The sequence below is a fragment of the Chrysemys picta genome, chromosome 2, assembly GCF_011386835.1.
Source record: "Chrysemys picta bellii isolate R12L10 chromosome 2, ASM1138683v2, whole genome shotgun sequence".
NCBI classification, from domain to species: domain Eukaryota; kingdom Metazoa; phylum Chordata; order Testudines; family Emydidae; genus Chrysemys; species Chrysemys picta.
In genome coordinates, this window is record NC_088792.1 from 250,648,723 (window position 1) to 250,666,058 (window position 17,336).

Genomic DNA, 17,336 nt, shown 5'->3' on the forward strand with positions numbered 1-17,336 from the left:
TCACTAGCACAACAGCATGATATGGGCTAACAACCTGAGTACGTACCTAGGGCATGGCCTGGGCTAAAAACCTGTGTGACATACCCAGGGTCCACAGTGGGCTTGTATTTGGATGGCTAGCCCTTGTTGAAGTCTGTGCTGTTACATCTTCTCTACTGTTCCCCATGCTAGTTATATTAAAGCTATCTTGGGTATGCCTATACATGCTACAATCAGGCCTCCACTTGCAGTGTAAACATACCCTAATAGGCATGAGACTAGGGCACAGTGATTTTGGCTTGTCATTTGGGAGTAGGGTAAGCATGGTAAAGATATGAGTCGGGCTCCTCACTGGCCTACGGGAGGAGCTGTGTATGAGCAAGTGAGGGTAAGCACTGCAAAGCTACACTCAGAGCCCACTCGGAAAAGACAGAGATTGCAGCATGGAGGGTTTGCAGCCACTTGAGAGGTTTCCCTGCCACCACTTTAATTCTAAGTGTTCAAGAATAGGGGGACTGGCAGACACACTACTTTAAGACCTATAGATACTCATTGGGTTGACTCTCTGATTATAGCAATGCAGAGACCTTCTGTGGCACTGTTACATCATTCATTAAATTTGTTAGTCTCTAAGGTGCCACAAGTACTCCTGTTCTTCTTTTTACATCATTCTGAGACTCTGGATATTTGGCTTCCATAGCAATAGAAAAGCACCAGTCAGGGTGCAACAGTTTTGTCAGGCTACCATCTTATTCCTGTTCTGTGTCCCACGAGATTTCCAGTATTAGTTGTGCCTTGAAGAAAGTTAGTTACAGAAGTATGGTACTGCTCCTGTGTGACAAATATTTAAGAACAATGTGTTGGCTAATGTAATACAAAAATCTAATAAGCCAATAGGAAAAGGCAATAATTTTATTTATTTATTTATTCATGTAGAGTCTACCACAGCCACCAGACTTGTCCTTTGGTTCCTTTCCTGGCTTTGGACGAAGGGCGGATTTGCCATCAAGTTTTTCATGGCTCTTTTTTATAGCAAAGCCCCTTGAGCAAAACTTTTAGAATTTAGCCAGGAATGAGGCTCTGTTCCAGCATGGATGGGGAAACCTAAATCCATTTCATTTTATCCTGCTAATAAAGTGGTTTTCTTCTTATTCTTTTGCTTCCAGGGTAGGTATTGCTCTCATTCCAGCCACTTCTATTGGTCTAACTCCTGCTTGCAGCAGGCATCAAGAACCCCAGGACCTGCCTTTTCTTAGGGTAGGTCTACACTAGAAGCACTACATCGGTGCAGCCGCGCTGCTGTAGCATGTCTGGTGAAGACACTATGCTGATGGGAGAGCACTCTTCAGTCAGCATAATTATTCCACCTCAGCTAGAGGCAGAAGCTATGTCTGCAGGAGAGTGTCTCCCACCGACATAGCACCGGTGTGGACAACACTTAGGTCACTGTAACTTGCGTTGGTCGGGGGGGGGGGGGAGGGGTCTTTTTCACACACCTGCGTGATGCAAGTTAGATCAACTTAAGCAGTAGTGTAGACCTGCTCGGAGATTCCTTCCCACTACACTCCAAAACCAGAAACTCAAGGTATGGGGCAAGCTTCTAGATTTCTGCCTCGATTTTCCCTTTAAAATTTCCAAAGTCACTACCACCAGTTTATGGTTCAGCTTCCCCAGGGGTAGCAATGGTACAAGTGCTATTGTAGCCAGAGCTCCAGGCAGTTGCCAGTACCCTAACACCATGTCATCTAACCATGTTCAGAGCAGGTCTAGACAGCACCGTGGTTAAAGTATCAGTAGATGCCAGCCCTTATCTACATTAGGGGCTCTTACTTTGGCTACTACCCTCTGAACTGAACTGTGGTAGCTATAGTGGGAAATCTATGGGGGGATAAAACTGGACAGTTAGTTACTCTTACTTCTCTTCTGCCAGTTTGTGAATTCTGCTCACCACAGTACCATTTGAAAATGGAATGGCTTTCATTTCCTTTGCTTTAAAGAAGATATTAACTTTATCTGTGGCACAGATAAATTTAAATTTCCTGCTATTATATGAGGGTATTTTGCCTTTACTAAGCAGAGAGCAACTAAATAAGAGGCATTGAACACTTCCAGTGAAATTGTGAGAGTAGCTGATGTAGCAATTGGTTGTTTTTAAAAAAATAATTCACAATTTACAATTTAAAAAAAAATTAAATGAGCTATGGATGTTTAGTCCAAGGTTCTTGAGCCAAAATGTCATCTGAGGATGTGGTCTGGTTTCAAAGTTTTCATACTAATTTTTGCTAGTATTTCAAAACATATAACAAACTCTAGTTGCTGGTTATCTCCGGATTGTTTTCACCTCAGCGTGTAATTCAAATTTTACTATTGACAATAGTAAATGCCATCTAAATTAATTAATATCTGTAGCATGCCTTTGAACATATAAAGTGTTATAAAATATATTTTATATATCAAATGATGAGTGTAACAGCCACCTGTCATTCAGGATAAATGTAAGGAACAATAGGAGAGTCCACCCAAAACACAGGCACATGTCACCACCAAAAATAAATTAGAACTGTGTGGGTGGGTAGGGGTTCACTGAGTATTGTTTGGTGGGAGAGGTTTGTTTGGAGGGGTAGAGGTTTGTTTGTATGTGTAAGTGAGAAAGAAGTATGAGAGAGACTAGAAAATCAGCAAAAGGTCAAGGACACAGTCTGAACAAGCACTGGAAGCATGGGCCTGAGAAAAACACCTAGAGCGAGAGAGCTTTGGGGCTGAGTGCTGGCTAAAAGAGTCTTGAAACATTCAAACAAAGAAGATCTCTCTTGTGGTTGTTTGATTCCTTCTGTTTTCAGAGAAACCGGACTTTGTACATTCTTTGAAATAAACAGGATTGCATCACAGATACCTAACTGTATCCTCAATTTATTCTCCTAATCGAAACAACTTTAAGAACTCCAAATTTTGTCTAACTGCTTGCCTGAAAAAGGGATAACTTTATCACCATAAGCAGTGCAAACAGTTCAGGAACAAAGTAGTCCTGCAAAACATTAAAATGGACACTAAGCAGTTGTAACAGTGAGAATCTAAGGGTGCGTCTATACAGGAACTGGAAGGTGTAATTTCCAGTTTGAGAAGACATACCCGCGTTAGCTTTGATCAAGTTAGCATGCTAAAGATAGAAGTGTTAAGCGCAGCAGCACAAGGGGTTAGCCACCCAAGTAAGTACGTAGCATCTTGGATGGGCTCAGGCAGTTAATCCCTCTTACTGCTCACACCATCACAGCTACAGGTTTATTTTTAGTGTACTAGCTCAATCTAGCGTGGGTATCCCTCCTTGAGCTGGAAATTACATCTCCCCCGCTCAGAAGTGTTGGATTTCACATAACCAAAAGTTTTGTATGTTGATACATGTCCATACCCCTCATGGGGCACTACGTGGTCGCCAATAAAAAAGGGGTTAATCTCAGATCAGATCAGATCAGCTCACCCATCTCCTTCCACAGGTTGTCAGAGGAAGGGATATAGGAGCTGGTGCTTGGGAAGGGGAAGAATGCCTTTGGGAAAGTTAGGCTTCACACCCAGAGGTCATAAGATTGGATTGAATCACAGGCCGGGATGTTTTGAATTGAGATATGATCTCTGATCAAAGAGCTGTGCTTATGACATTATCTGAATTCATCCATCATTATATGTCAATTTTGGGTTCATCTTTCAGACAGTTGACCTTTCTGTGTTGTTTGTGCTGATCACAGATAATAGAATGTATGCTTGATTCAGATTTGCTTTTGAAATAGCAGGAATTTTTTTTTTTTCTGATCTTATTTTTGATCTCTAATAATAGAAGTTTCCAGGCTCACATTGCTATTCTTCCAATTTTATTGGACTAAATCAGTGTTTCTCAACCTCTTTTGTGCTTGCAACTCCCTTTGTATTTAAAATAAAATTGTGACTCCGCTCCCCATACTAAGACTTGAAAAAATTGTGACCCCCTATCTTAAATACCAAGTACATTATGAATAATACTGGCTCACCAGCATTAATAAACTAATATTTCAAACCTACATAAATAAGGGAAGGAAAGAAAAAAACATTTGTGTGCCAAATCAAAGTTTATTTTTGCATAAAACAAACTATAGATTCACTTTTTTACAAATTGAGTTTTACAGAGTCCTTCAGTGAGACACTTGTGCTTGTTTTGTACCGGCTAATTTTTTTATGTTGGGTTGAATTGAAGAAACACTCAGCAGCAGGTCATTCTCCACAGATAATTTATTTCATTGCTTTGTTTTTATCGCAACTCTCGATGAGAATCCCAATTCTAATAAGTATGACATTGCAAACAGGATTGAAACTTTCAAAGCTTCAGTTACAAGTTCAGGATACTCATGCTTCTGTGCCATCCAAAACGTGCACACGTCTTCTGAAGGAAATGAACACTGGAGCATTTTATCAGATGAAAGCTCGATCAGTTTATCTTGCAGGCTTCCTGGTAGTTTGGCAGACTCGACTACTCTTTTGTTGACCAGATTAATTATCCACCTCTTGCCAAGTTCTACGTCATCACGTGGGAAATAATCCTGGAGCTGCTTAAATGTAAGTATATGTTCAATCATAATGTTTTTTAATTGTTTAAAGTCCACTTCTTGTCGTCAGCAATCAATTTCATGAACTCGCAACTCAGAGGAAATGATTCAAAGTTTCCACTCTGAAGCCAAGCAGACCAGGTTCCAAGCCTTCTTTCCAAAGGCTCTCAGTTTATCTCCCAACACAATTATGTTTTTGTGTCATCCTTGAAAACTCATATTCAACTAATTCAGATGACAGAAGGTGTCTGCTAAGTAAGCTAACTGAAGAAGCCACGATGGGTCACTGAACGATTTAGCAAAAGGAGACCCTTGTTCCTGTAGGAACATAAGTATTTCAGCTCGCAATTCAAAAAGTCTGCTTAACACTTTTCCCCATGAGAGCTACCTTGCTTCAGTGTGCAAGAGAAGATTTTTATAAAGTGCAGCCATTTCATCACATAAAACTGCAAACATGCGAGCTGATAGAGGCCAGCTTTTTATGAAATTCACAACTTTTTCAGACTCATCAAGCACTTGATGCAACTCAGAAGGCATTCCTTTTGCAGCAAGTGCTTGTCCATGTAAAAAACAATGGGTCCAAATTAAATGTGGCATATTGGTTTTTAATCTTGCAGCAAGCCCACTGTTCTTGCCAGTCATTGCTTTGGCACTATCACTGCATAAAGCAATACATTTTTCCCAATTGATTTGAAAATAATCGGTAGCTTCAACAAATATGTCGTGGGCTAGGCAGCACTTTACAGAAGAGCAAGTTTTCCTCAACAGTAGCATCTGAATTATATCGCACGAAAGCTAAGAAGTTGTTGTTGTCGTTATCTTGTCCTTCAGTAGTCATATCAACCCATGAAACTCAAAAATGAATTTGGCAACTTTTACAAGGTCCTTTGTAAGGGCTTGATCCAAGGTGTCAAATCTTAAGAGAATCACTTTCCTTACAATATTACATTCAAAAGCAGCACATCTTGCAGAGTGGATTTATCTTAGTCTCATATGTATTGATTTTCATTCCTGAAGTGTGTTCTGTCTGCACTGTCGTGATAGTGGATGTTATTTTCCAAGATGCTTTAATACCAGTCAGAAGTTCTTTTATCTTTCAACCATTTATTTTAGCTAATATTTTTCTCAATAGGGTGTCAGTATCCTCAAACATCGTCATTCCAACCTGAGTTTCCGGGGAAGGCACACAGCCCTGGGAAGTCCCAAGGGCGGGGACACAGCCAGGGCAGCGCACCCCTGCCAAGCCCAGGATGCCATGGGGCTAGAGCATGCAGCCCCGGCTGCAGCTCCAGGCAGAAGCGATGGGGCTAGGGCATGTGGCCCCGGGTGTAGCCCTCGGTGGAAGCTGCAGGGCTGGAGCTGCAGGGTTCTAGTTCCAGCCAGCCCCAGTTGCAGGGCAGGGGTGCACAGTCCTGCCTCTGCCTCCTAAAGCCCTAGAAGTCACAGAGGTCCGGTAAAGTCACAGAATCTGTGACTGCCGTGACTTCCGTGACTAAATTGTAGCCTTATCTTTAAGTACCAACATGGGGAACAGAAATTTGATAGTTGAAGGCACTGTAATGTAGCAAACAAAGGTATAACAAGATCCAATGTCTGGAAGTTTAAGCCAGACCAATTCAGACTAGAAATAAGGTGCAAATTGTTAATGATGAGGGTAACTAATGATTGGAACAATTTACCAAGGGTTGTCATGGAATCTCTATTGCTGGAAATTTTTTAATGAAGCTCAGATGTTTTTTCTAAAAGATATGTTCTACTTCAAACAGGAATCAATTCTGGATTGGGGCCTTTGATCGGATCCCCGTGGTGCAACCTGGAATCGGGGTACCGTTATGCCCACATAACTCTTTAGTCTGGGCTTTCTTTCACAATGCTTTGCTAGTGACAAGCAGCAAACCCCTCCAGGCACTGTTATCACTCAGCACAACAGCATGTAGAGCCTCACATCCAGCTAGATTGCATGAATGCTCCCTAAGCCACTCACAAATCACAGAGAGAGAGGCTCCAGCCAATTCCCACTCACCCCACCATCTCCCCAACCTTGCACCCCAGAACTGTATTGTTTGTCTTGCCCTGGTCAGAAGCCTTACCAGTGTAAGTTTATTATCCAGTCCGCCTCTCTCTAGGTGTGGAGAGGACATACACTAGCCTTTGTAACCTGAGCTGAGATTTCCCAAGCACTTCAACCAAAATACACTACCGGTATTTTAGGTAAAATACAAAACAGATTTATTACCTACAGAAAGATAGATTTTAAGTGATTATAAGTGGTAGGCACAAAAGGTCGGAGAGAGTTACCAAAGAAAATAAAAGGTAAGCGCACAGTCTAAATTTTAAACCTTATTACACTAGGCAGTATTTGGAATAAGCAGTTCTTCTTCGAGTGCTTGCTCATATCCATTCCATTAGGTGTGTGCGCGCCGCGTGCACGATCGTCGGAAGATTTTTACCCTAGCAACACCGGCGGGTCGGCTGTGGAGCCCCCTAGAGTGGCGCCTTCATGGCGCTGAATATATACCCCAGCCGACCCGGCGCCCCCTCAGTTCCTTCTTACCGCCCCTGACGGTCGTTGGAACTGTGGAGCGCTGCTTAGCTGTTCTCCACTTTCCCTAGCTTTTCTTGTTGTATCATAGTTGTAGTTATAGTTATAGTCTTAGAGTTTGTTGTAAGTTAGTTAAGTAGTTGTAAAGTTGTTCTAAATAGTCCAGGGGGTTAAGGGGGTCGTCTCCCCCCTTTCTCCCCCGGCCGCGGGGCCGGGCTCATGCCCAACGCTCCCGGCTTCAAGCTGTGCGCCTCCTGCGCTAAACCTATGCCCACGAGCGACCCGCACGAATCTTGTCTGAAGTGCCTGGGAGAGTCACACCAGACAGACAAGTGTAAAATCTGTAAGGCCTTTCGTCCGAGAACGAAGAAGGAGCGGGACTTTCGGCTCAGGCAACTTTTGATGGAGGCGGCTCTTAGCCCGGACGCTCCTTCCACGAGCAAGGCCCCGGCACCTAGCACCTCGGTGCGCAGTGCCCCGGCGGCACCGGCTGCGACGACCACGCGAGTGGCGTCAGACAAGCCTCCCCGGCACCGGACCTCGTCGGCACCGCAGACACAGCAAGTGCCTCGGCGCCGGTCCTTATCCCCAGGGCATAAAAAAGCCCATAAGACGGGGACATCAGTGCCGAAGACGCCAGCTCCCCCAGTGTCGGGGGTAGAGCCGCGTCCACCGGTGGAGCAACGGAAACAGTTGCCTCCGGCACCGTCGACTCCGGCGCCGAGGCCGTTGAGTCCGGTGCAAATAGCGTCTCCCCCCAGGCCGGCGGTGATACAGTGCCTCCCGTCGACTCCAGAGACCTTCGCGGCGGCGAGAGACTTAATAGCTCTCACGGAGCCGGCACCGCCTCAGCCACCGGCACCGACTGCACCGTTGACTCGCCCGGTCCAGTCGAGGGGGAAACCTGCTTTGATGCGCCCACCATCACAGGGGCTGGAACCTCGGCACCGGTCCAGGTCCCGAAGCAGGTCCCCACGCCGCTTGCAGTCCCGGCGCCGAATATCGTCTCGGCACCGGTCGTACTCGCGGCCAAGATCTACTTCGCGGCACCGCTCCACGTCTCGGCACCGCTATGATCGTCGGCACCGATCAACGTCGAGACGTAGTTCTCGGCACCGCTACGGTCGGCGCTCGACGTCGAGGGGTCGCTCCCGGCACCGGGCATACTCCAGGTCCTCGTCGAGGTCCAGATCCGACTCCCGGCACCGACGAGGTCATCGGCACCGGTCGCGGTCCCGGCACCGATCGCCGGCACCGCGCGGAGATAGATCATCTCCGGACCGGCACCGTGCGGCACCGCAGCCCACCGGGATGGTTTCATCTCTCTCGGCACCGCCATGGCCGTCTAGATCGGTGTCTCGCTCCTCGGAGGACTTGTCGAGATCGGCATACCCCCCTCAAGGGCGCGCCGATGAACAAAATTTCGGCCACTGGCAGGAGATGGCAGAGGACCAATCTCATGGACCATCTCACTGGTCGTTTTGGACCCCGTGGGCATACCACCAAGAACAAGGGGCTCCAATACCATCGACCTCTCGCTCGGGTCACTCGGTTAGAAGGGCCCCAGAATCCACCATCTCTCGGCCTCCGCCAGGAGGCATGGAGGCTTCGGTGTCCACGCCACCCGACACCAGGGACCCAAGTGCAGGTGATGCCCCGGCCCAAGAGCAAGGGGATCAGGACCCCCCCTTGGATCCGGTACCACCGGAGGCATCCTCTTCCTCCTCTCCGGACGAGGCAGTGGCGGGCACTTCATGTACGGGTCCCCCTCCGATAGATCTTCGGGCTCACCAGGATCTCCTGCGTAGGATGGCCCGTAATATGGACCTGCAGGCGGAGGAGATAGTGGAGGTGCACGACCCGATCGTGAACATCCTTGGAGCAGATGCCCCATCGAGGGTGGCGTTACCTCTGATCCGCACGATCCAATCAAATGCGGATACGATATGGCAAACTCCTGCCTCCATTCCACCCACAGCGAGAGGGGTGGAAAGAAAATACTTTGTCCCCTCTAAGGACTATGGGTACTTGTACACCCACCCCCAACCGTGCTCACTGGTGGTGGAATCAGTGAATGCACGAGAGCGCCACGGCCAGCAGGCTGCAGCGCCTAAATCAAAAGAGGCTAAGCGGCTCGACCTGTTTGGCCGTAAGGTCTACTCAGCCGGAGGGCTACAACTGAGAGCGGCGAACCAACAGGCGTTACTGAGCCGCTACAATTTCAACTCCTGGAACTCTATGGGGAAGTTTAAGGAGTTGATTCCCCAAGAGTCCAGGGAAGAGTTTGGAGCCATGGTAGAGGAGGGCAAGAAGGTGGCTCGGACCTCCTTGCAGGCCTCCTTGGACATTGCAGACTCAGCGGCGAGGACCCTGGCTTCGGGCATCGCTATGCGCAGGATCTCCTGGCTTCAGGTTTCGGGTTTGCCTCCGGAGCTGCAGCAAACCCTACAAGATCTGCCTTTTGAGGGGCATGGATTGTTCTCGGATAAGACGGACTCCCGCCTGCAGAGCCTCAAGGACTCGAGAACAATCATGCGCTCCCTGGGGATGCATGTTGTGGGCCCCCAGCGCAGGCCATTTAGGCCGCAACCTCAGCGCTTCTACCCCCCCCCGCCTCGTCAGAGACAAGACTCGGCCCGGAGGCGAGGGCGAGGTGGTAGAAGAAGGTGGACCGGCCCTCAACCCGGCCAGAACCAGGGGCCACCTCGACCACCTTCAGGCCCCAGGCAGAACTTTTGAAGGTGCGGTCGAGGACGGCGCCCCAGTCATCCCCCAGGATCCAGCCCCCTCCTTTCGGGATCGCCTCTCCCACTTCCACCGTGCTTGGTCCCTTATAACTTCGGACCGTTGGGTCCTCCGCACGGTGGAGAGGGGATACGCTATCCAGTTTTCTTCTATCCCCCCCTCCTCCCCCCCTTCCCCGTCCCTCTTCAGGGACCCTTCTCACGAGCAACTTCTTATACAGGAAGTTTCTACGCTCCTCGCTATGGGGGCCATAGAGGAGGTTCCAGTGGAATTAAGGGGCAGGGGATTCTACTCCCGTTATTTCCTCATCCCCAAGTCCAAAGGAGGTCTGCGACCCATCTTGGACTTGCGCGGACTCAACAAATTCGTAGTAAAGTTGAAGTTCCGCATGGTCTCTCTGGGGGCCATTATCCCTTCCCTCGATCCTGGAGACTGGTTTGCCGCCCTCGACATGAAAGACGCATACTTTCACATCGCAATTTACCCGCCTCACAGACGCTTCCTGCGATTCCTAGTAAGCAAAGTGCACTATCAATTTGCAGTCCTTCCCTTCGGCCTATCCTCGGCCCCAAGAGTGTTCACGAAATGTATGGCTGTTGTGGCAGCGTACCTTCGTCGGCAAGGGATACAGGTGTTCCCGTACCTAGACGACTGGCTGGTACGCGGTCGTACCAAGGAACAAGTTCGCGCTCACGTCCACATAATAGTGCGCACATTCAACAAGTTGGGTATCCTACTCAACAAGGACAAATCCACTCTAGAACCTACCCAGAGAATAGAATTCATCGGTGCGGTTCTAGACTCCAGACGCGCACAAGCCGTCCTGCCAGACAATCGCTTTTGCACCATCACGAGCCTCATCCAGGGACTCAAGGCCTTCCCAACTACCACGGTGAGGTCGTGCCTTACCCTCCTGGGTCACATGGCTTCATGCACGTACGTAACCAGGCATGCCAGACTTCGGCTTCGCCCACTCCAGACCTGGGTGTCATCAATATACCGCCCACATCGGGACAGCCTGAATATGGTGGTCACAATCCCGAACTCGGTCCTGACCTCCCTCACATGGTGGCTAGATCACAATGTGGTTTGCGAGGGGATGCCGTTTCACGCCCCACAACCCTCTCTGCACCTGGTCACAGACGCTTCATCTCTGGGTTGGGGCGCCCATCTCAACGAGCACCATACCCAGGGCCTGTGGACTGCACCTCAGCTAGCCCTACACATCAATGTTCGGGAACTGATGGCGGTGCGCCTGGCGTGCCAGGCATTTCTCAATCTCCTACGTGGCCGCTGTGTGTTAGTTCTCACCGACAACACCACGGCCATGTTTTACATCAACAAGCAAGGAGGAGCACGTTCGTCAATTCTATGCCAAGAGGCCATTCGCCTGTGGGACTTCTGCATCGCCCACTCAATCCATCTCACGGCATCGTTCCTCCCTGGAGTCCAGAACACTCTGGCGGACCGGCTCAGCAGGTCCTTTCAAACGCACGAGTGGTCTATCCGTCCGGACATTATACATTCCGTCTTCCAGAAGTGGGGGTTTCCCCACATAGACCTGTTTGCATCTCGAGACAACAGGAAGTGCCACGTGTTCTGCTCCCTGCAAGGTCGAGCTCCGGGCTCCCTCTCGGATGCGTTTCTCCTTCCCTGGAAAGACCACCTGTTTTATGCCTTCCCTCCGTTTCCTCTGGTCCACAAGGTACTGCTCAAATTGCGCAGAGACCAGGCACAGGTAATTCTGATCGCTCCAGCGTGGCCGAGACAACATTGGTACACCACGCTGTTGGAACTCTCGGTTCGGACACCGATCCCGCTTCCGTTGTATCCGGATCTCATCACGCAGAACCACGGCCGGCTGCGTCACCCCGACCTGCAATCACTCCACCTCACGGCGTGGCTGCTCCATGGTTCACCCAGGCAGAGCAACAGTGTTCTCACTCTGTCCAACAGATTCTGCTGAGCAGTAGGAAGCCCTCAACACGGACCACATACTTGGCCAAGTGGAAGCGGTTCTCCTGTTGGTGCGAACAGCGAGCCACGTCCCCGTTGCACGCACCTATCCCTCTCATTTTGGAATATCTCCTCTCCCTAAAACAGCAAGGGTTGGCGATATCTTCAATTAGAGTTCACCTGGCCGCTATATCGGCCTTCCATCCAGGGGAACTCGCGTCCTCGGTATTCTCTAACCCGATGGTCGTTAGATTCCTCAAGGGCTTAGACCGGATGTACCCACAACAACGTCACCCCGTTCCGACGTGGGACCTCAACCTGGTTCTCTCCAAGCTCACAGGTCCTCCATTCGAGCCACTGGCCACCTGTTCACTTCTGTACCTGTCCTGGAAGACAGCCTTCCTCGTAGCCATCACCTCAGCAAGGCGCGTTTCTGAACTCAGGGCGCTTACATCCGAGCCCCCTTACACAGTTTTCCACAAGGATAAAGTGCAGCTTCGTCCACATCCTGCCTTTCTCCCTAAAGTGGTTTCTCCATTTCATATCAACCAGGATATATTTCTCCCGGTTTTTCACCCTAAACCACATGCTACTCGCCAGGATCAACGTTTGCATTCCCTGGACGTGCGAAGGGCCCTGGCCTTCTATATTGACCGCACAAAGCACTTTAGAAAGACGACGCAACTCTTCGTTGCAGTGACCGACCGAATGAAAGGCTCACCGGTCTCCTCACAACGCCTATCCTCCTGGATTACGTCTTGCATCCGGACTTGCTACGACCTGGCAGGTGTCTCAGTACCACACCTCACCGCTCACTCCACGAGAGCCCAAGCTTCCTCGACGGCTTTCCTGGCGCAAGTTCCGATCCAGGACATTTGTAGAGCTGCGGTTTGGTCGTCAGTCCACACGTTTACAGCTCACTATGCACTAGTGCAGCAGTCCAGGGACGATGCTGCCTTCGGATCAGCAGTTTTGCACACAGCAATGTCTCACTCCGACCCCACCGCCTAAGTTGGGCTTGGGAGTCACCTAATGGAATGGATATGAGCAAGCACTCGAAGAAGAAAAGACGGTTACTCACCGTTGTAACTGTTGTTCTTCGAGATGTGTTGCTCATATCCATTCCAAACCCGCCCTCCGTCCCCACTGTCGGAGTAGCCGGCAAGAAGGAACTGAGGGGGCGCCGGGTCGGCTGGGGTATATATTCAGCGCCATGAAGGCGCCACTCTAGGGGGCTCCACAGCCGACCCGCCGGTGTTGCTAGGGTAAAAATCTTCCGACGATCGTGCACGCGGCGCGCACACACCTAATGGAATGGATATGAGCAACACATCTCGAAGAACAACAGTTACAACGGTGAGTAACCGTCTTTTTTCTCACCCCACTAGATGTTACAGTTCTCAGTTCAAATCTTTGTCTTCACAGTGTTCTTGTTGCTTCCAGCGTAAGTGAGAGAGGAGAAAGGCCAAGGCACGATGCCACTGTCCCTTATTTTATACCCTCAGTCCATGTGCCTAGAAAATACTAGCCAGACACGTCCTGGTGGGCTTTGCTGAGTCACAGGGTTGAGCAATCCCCCATTGTGTGAGGCTTGTGCAGCCCTCTTACAGTATTGTAAATCCCATGTTTACAACTCCCCTGCTGATTAATGGTCACTTAACACCCTCCTGGGAGTGGACCACCACCTAGCAGTAGAGACTCTCAAACTTACAACCAGACATCTCATAACTTCATACACACTAATGATATACATATTTGGACAGAACAATGGATTTCAGGAGATCGTGACCTTTCATATGCTATCTTACATGGCTTACTTTCTATGAAATATATCATAATTATATGACAGGGCTGAATATGGGGGTTCCTGGGTGCTGCCTTGAGGTACAGAGTGCCACAGGGCCATAGTAGCCATATGGAGACTGAAATACTCAAAGTGGTTCTCCAATCAGGCTTCATTTGAGGGCAATGTTGTAGCAATTCTGTGGATAAATGGAGGGCTTCTGCTTTCAGTCTGGCAGATTTAACTAGTTTAATGATAACAGCTAACTGCACTTCCACCAATAGATGGTGCTGTAACTTTATCTTAGTGTTTTGTTGTTGTATCTGATTGGGGGGAGGGTTGAGCGGGGGGAGTAGTAGTAGGAAGTTTGTGTCCTGCCTGTTTGTGCCAGAGTTATTACTTGCAATGTTCCAACAAATCTTTGGAGTTCTATAAGCAACTATTACAACCCAGAAGGATGCCTGTGGAGGTGGATTCACAAACTGTCTGAATATACATTCACAGTTCACTATAAACCTGGAAAGCAAAATGTGGTGGCAGATGCTCTCACCTGGGTGAGGGCAGTGAGAATAGACTCAGCCTGGTCTTGCGACAACATCTGACAAGAACAGGATTGTCATGCCAAGAAGCTTAGGGAGAACAGTGCTGGAGTGTCTTCATGATAATGAAGCAGCAGGCCACCTGTGGTATGAAAAGACATTGAGCCAGGTATCTGATAGATATTATTGGCTAGGCATGGCTGCAGCTGTAAAGGACAGTGGGCTTTCCTATCTTGTCTGTCAAGAAAGGAAAGCAGCAGCAAGGAGAGGCAGAACTCCTTTAGGGGAAATGCCCCATGCTAGTAGGCCATGGGACTGGGAGTTCATTCTGCTTGACTTGAAAGACCCACTACCAGAAATGCCATCTGGAAATTTGTATTTGCTGGTAGTGTATGACTCTCCTTAGAATACATGGTGGTGCAGCTTTTAACAGATAAAAGGACAGAGACAGTTTCAAAAGCATTGATGAAATATGTAGTATTGCATTCAGCCCACCAAGCTACATCTGCAGCAATCAGAAGAAGGAATTTAAATCACTTATTACATGAGGTTTGGCAACAATTCCAGAAAACTAAGATGAGGACCAATGTTGTCCATCCTGTGAGAAATGAGGGAGTGGAGACAGTAAACTGCACCATTGGTTCCATGCTTAGAGTCTAAGTCTAAGTCAGTGAAGACCAACAAGACTGGGATGCTGAGACACCTTTTGTTGTATTTGCGTATAACAGCAGCTGGCACTCAAGTATTCATTATTCTCCTTATGAGATTATATTTGGACTCCACAAAACCATGCTTTCCTATGATTTGAGGTTCAGGCAGTAAGACACAGTAAACCTCCTTGAACCTACCCAGGTTTTTGACACAGCAGAGTCTTATGTAAGTGAACTGAGGACAGCATTCCAGAAGGTGAAGGAACAAAAGAGCTGGAAAAGCACAAGTCAAGCACAAGATGCCAGGAAAAAGGAGAATTCTGTGCCCAGTCAAGAAGGAGAGATGGTGTGGCTGGAAAAAGTAGCCTGGAAAAAATGCCAAATTTACTCCTTTTTGGAGGGGACCTTACACACTAAATAAGAAAATTAACAATTTATCTTCATTGATGCAAAAAGTGAGAGTTCACTCCTTTGCAGTGCACAGAGAACTGAACAGATTCATTGAAAGAAAAGGAGAATGCAAATACTGAGGATGCTCAATAACCATCCTAAAAGGTTGAAGAGGAGGATTGGAGGTATCGCGGCAGGTTTCTGTGGCTGTGGTGGGGGACAGGTTGTGAAGAATTGCCAGGGTGTCCTTGAGACCTCACTATCCTAAAGTCTTCAATAGGTAGTCTGTCCACAACAGATAGGCCTAACCTGTAGGACATGGACCCTGTATTCACTGATAGCCTAGATCCAACTATGAATCATGTCTCCATGACTGAATATATGACTCAAACAGGCAGAACAACCCAGAAACTTGTGTGGATGGCAGACTTCCTGGATTCCTAGGAGCTACAACAATATTAAAAGTTTAGTTACTGTTTTGAATTCTTACTCAACTAGAGGAGTGAAACTGGTAATGATCATGTTAGACTGTACTGCCACCAATAGATGATGCTGTATCTTTATCTTAGTGTTGAGTTGTTGTCTTGTATCTGATGGGGGGGAGAGGAGTTGGTGGGAAGTTTGAGTCCTGCCTGTGTGTGCTGCAGTTGATACCTGCAGTGTTCCATTAAATTATTTCAGTTCTATACATGAGTATTATACTAGCACTAAAATAACTTATAACAGCTTTATGGGAAACAGGCTATGTTCATCAAATGGCTATAGTGGATAGAGATAGTTCATTTATACATTTTTAACAAATTATATTCCTATTTGTTAATTGAAAGCAGATAAGTTTTAATGATAACTTTTCTATGTTTACAGAAGTAACAAGTATAAAATAGCAAAATACATTTTCTTTGTTAGGCCCTTGTAACAGCATAATATTACTCCTTCCATTGAAGAAGCAATATAGCCAGTTAATCTCAGTAAAAAATAAAACCTAGCAGCACACTAGCCCTGGTCAAGGACAATATTCAGACACTGAACCATAATACATAAAGGCCAATCTTGTCCTATTGAAGCACCAAGGGAAAACATTGGATTGATTATTTGCCTGCACAACCAGCAGGTTTTGGTCCTAAATCAGCATAATTTAAATTTTGCTGTAATTTAATCTTTTAAAAACTCATTTAATTAAAGAATTCTGTGCAAACATCATTAGATATTATAGGTCACTAAAGGCCTAAGTGCAAATAATTTCTACCATTCCTTCTGCTCCAAGATGAAATTATTTCAGTGGATTCTAAAGTGGGAACACACCAGCTTCAAGTTACCTAGGAAGAGTACATAATGTTCAGTTTTCACAGCACCAGTGAAGTTCTGTGAATGAATTTAACATAGTGACATTACCCAATACATTTGTTCTGCATGAAAATAGGTAATGTACAATCTCCAGAAGAGTTCAGGGCATTCATTATATTGAAATCACTGATTTAATTGCAATCCAGCCCCTGTTCAAATCATCTCTCAAACTTGTTTCACCAGTAAACATCATGAAATGTCTCCTTGGCAATCTGGATAGTGACCATAAACCACTCTATGGCTCGCCTGAATCCTGACTAGATATATTTACCAATGTACTAGATATCTATAAATATGGAAATGTAGTCATTAGCACTAAATAATATATTTAGCTAATTATAAACTGTAAGGAATAGAAATGCCATTTGTGAGAACCATATGGTTTTTTTTAAAGTATTTCGCCTTCATTCCTTTGCTGAAGCTACATTTTAGAAGAGTGTAAAATGCTGGATAAGTGTTATCAGTCATGTAAGCAAACTCAGAAAGAACTTCTTTACACAAAGGATGGATTAACTGGAATAAATGACCTCAAAGAGCAAAAGAATTTTGAGTTCAGAGGCGGGATTGGGCATATGACTGGAGTATAAGGGAAGCTCTGGGCGTAGCCAAAAGGTAAGTTCTTAAACTAGGATGATAAGATTTAAGATGTGCTATACATCCATCAACTCAGTAATAAAAGAACAGCATTATCGAGTTTGTTTTTTAAAGGTTATATTCTTATTGCTTACTCTGAAAGATGTGTCTCTTCTGATATTACTGAAGGCACTATCAAGCATAGAAAAAGTGACATCTGGTATAGTTTGTATTATGCCTGCCTTAAATGACATTAGTTTTTAA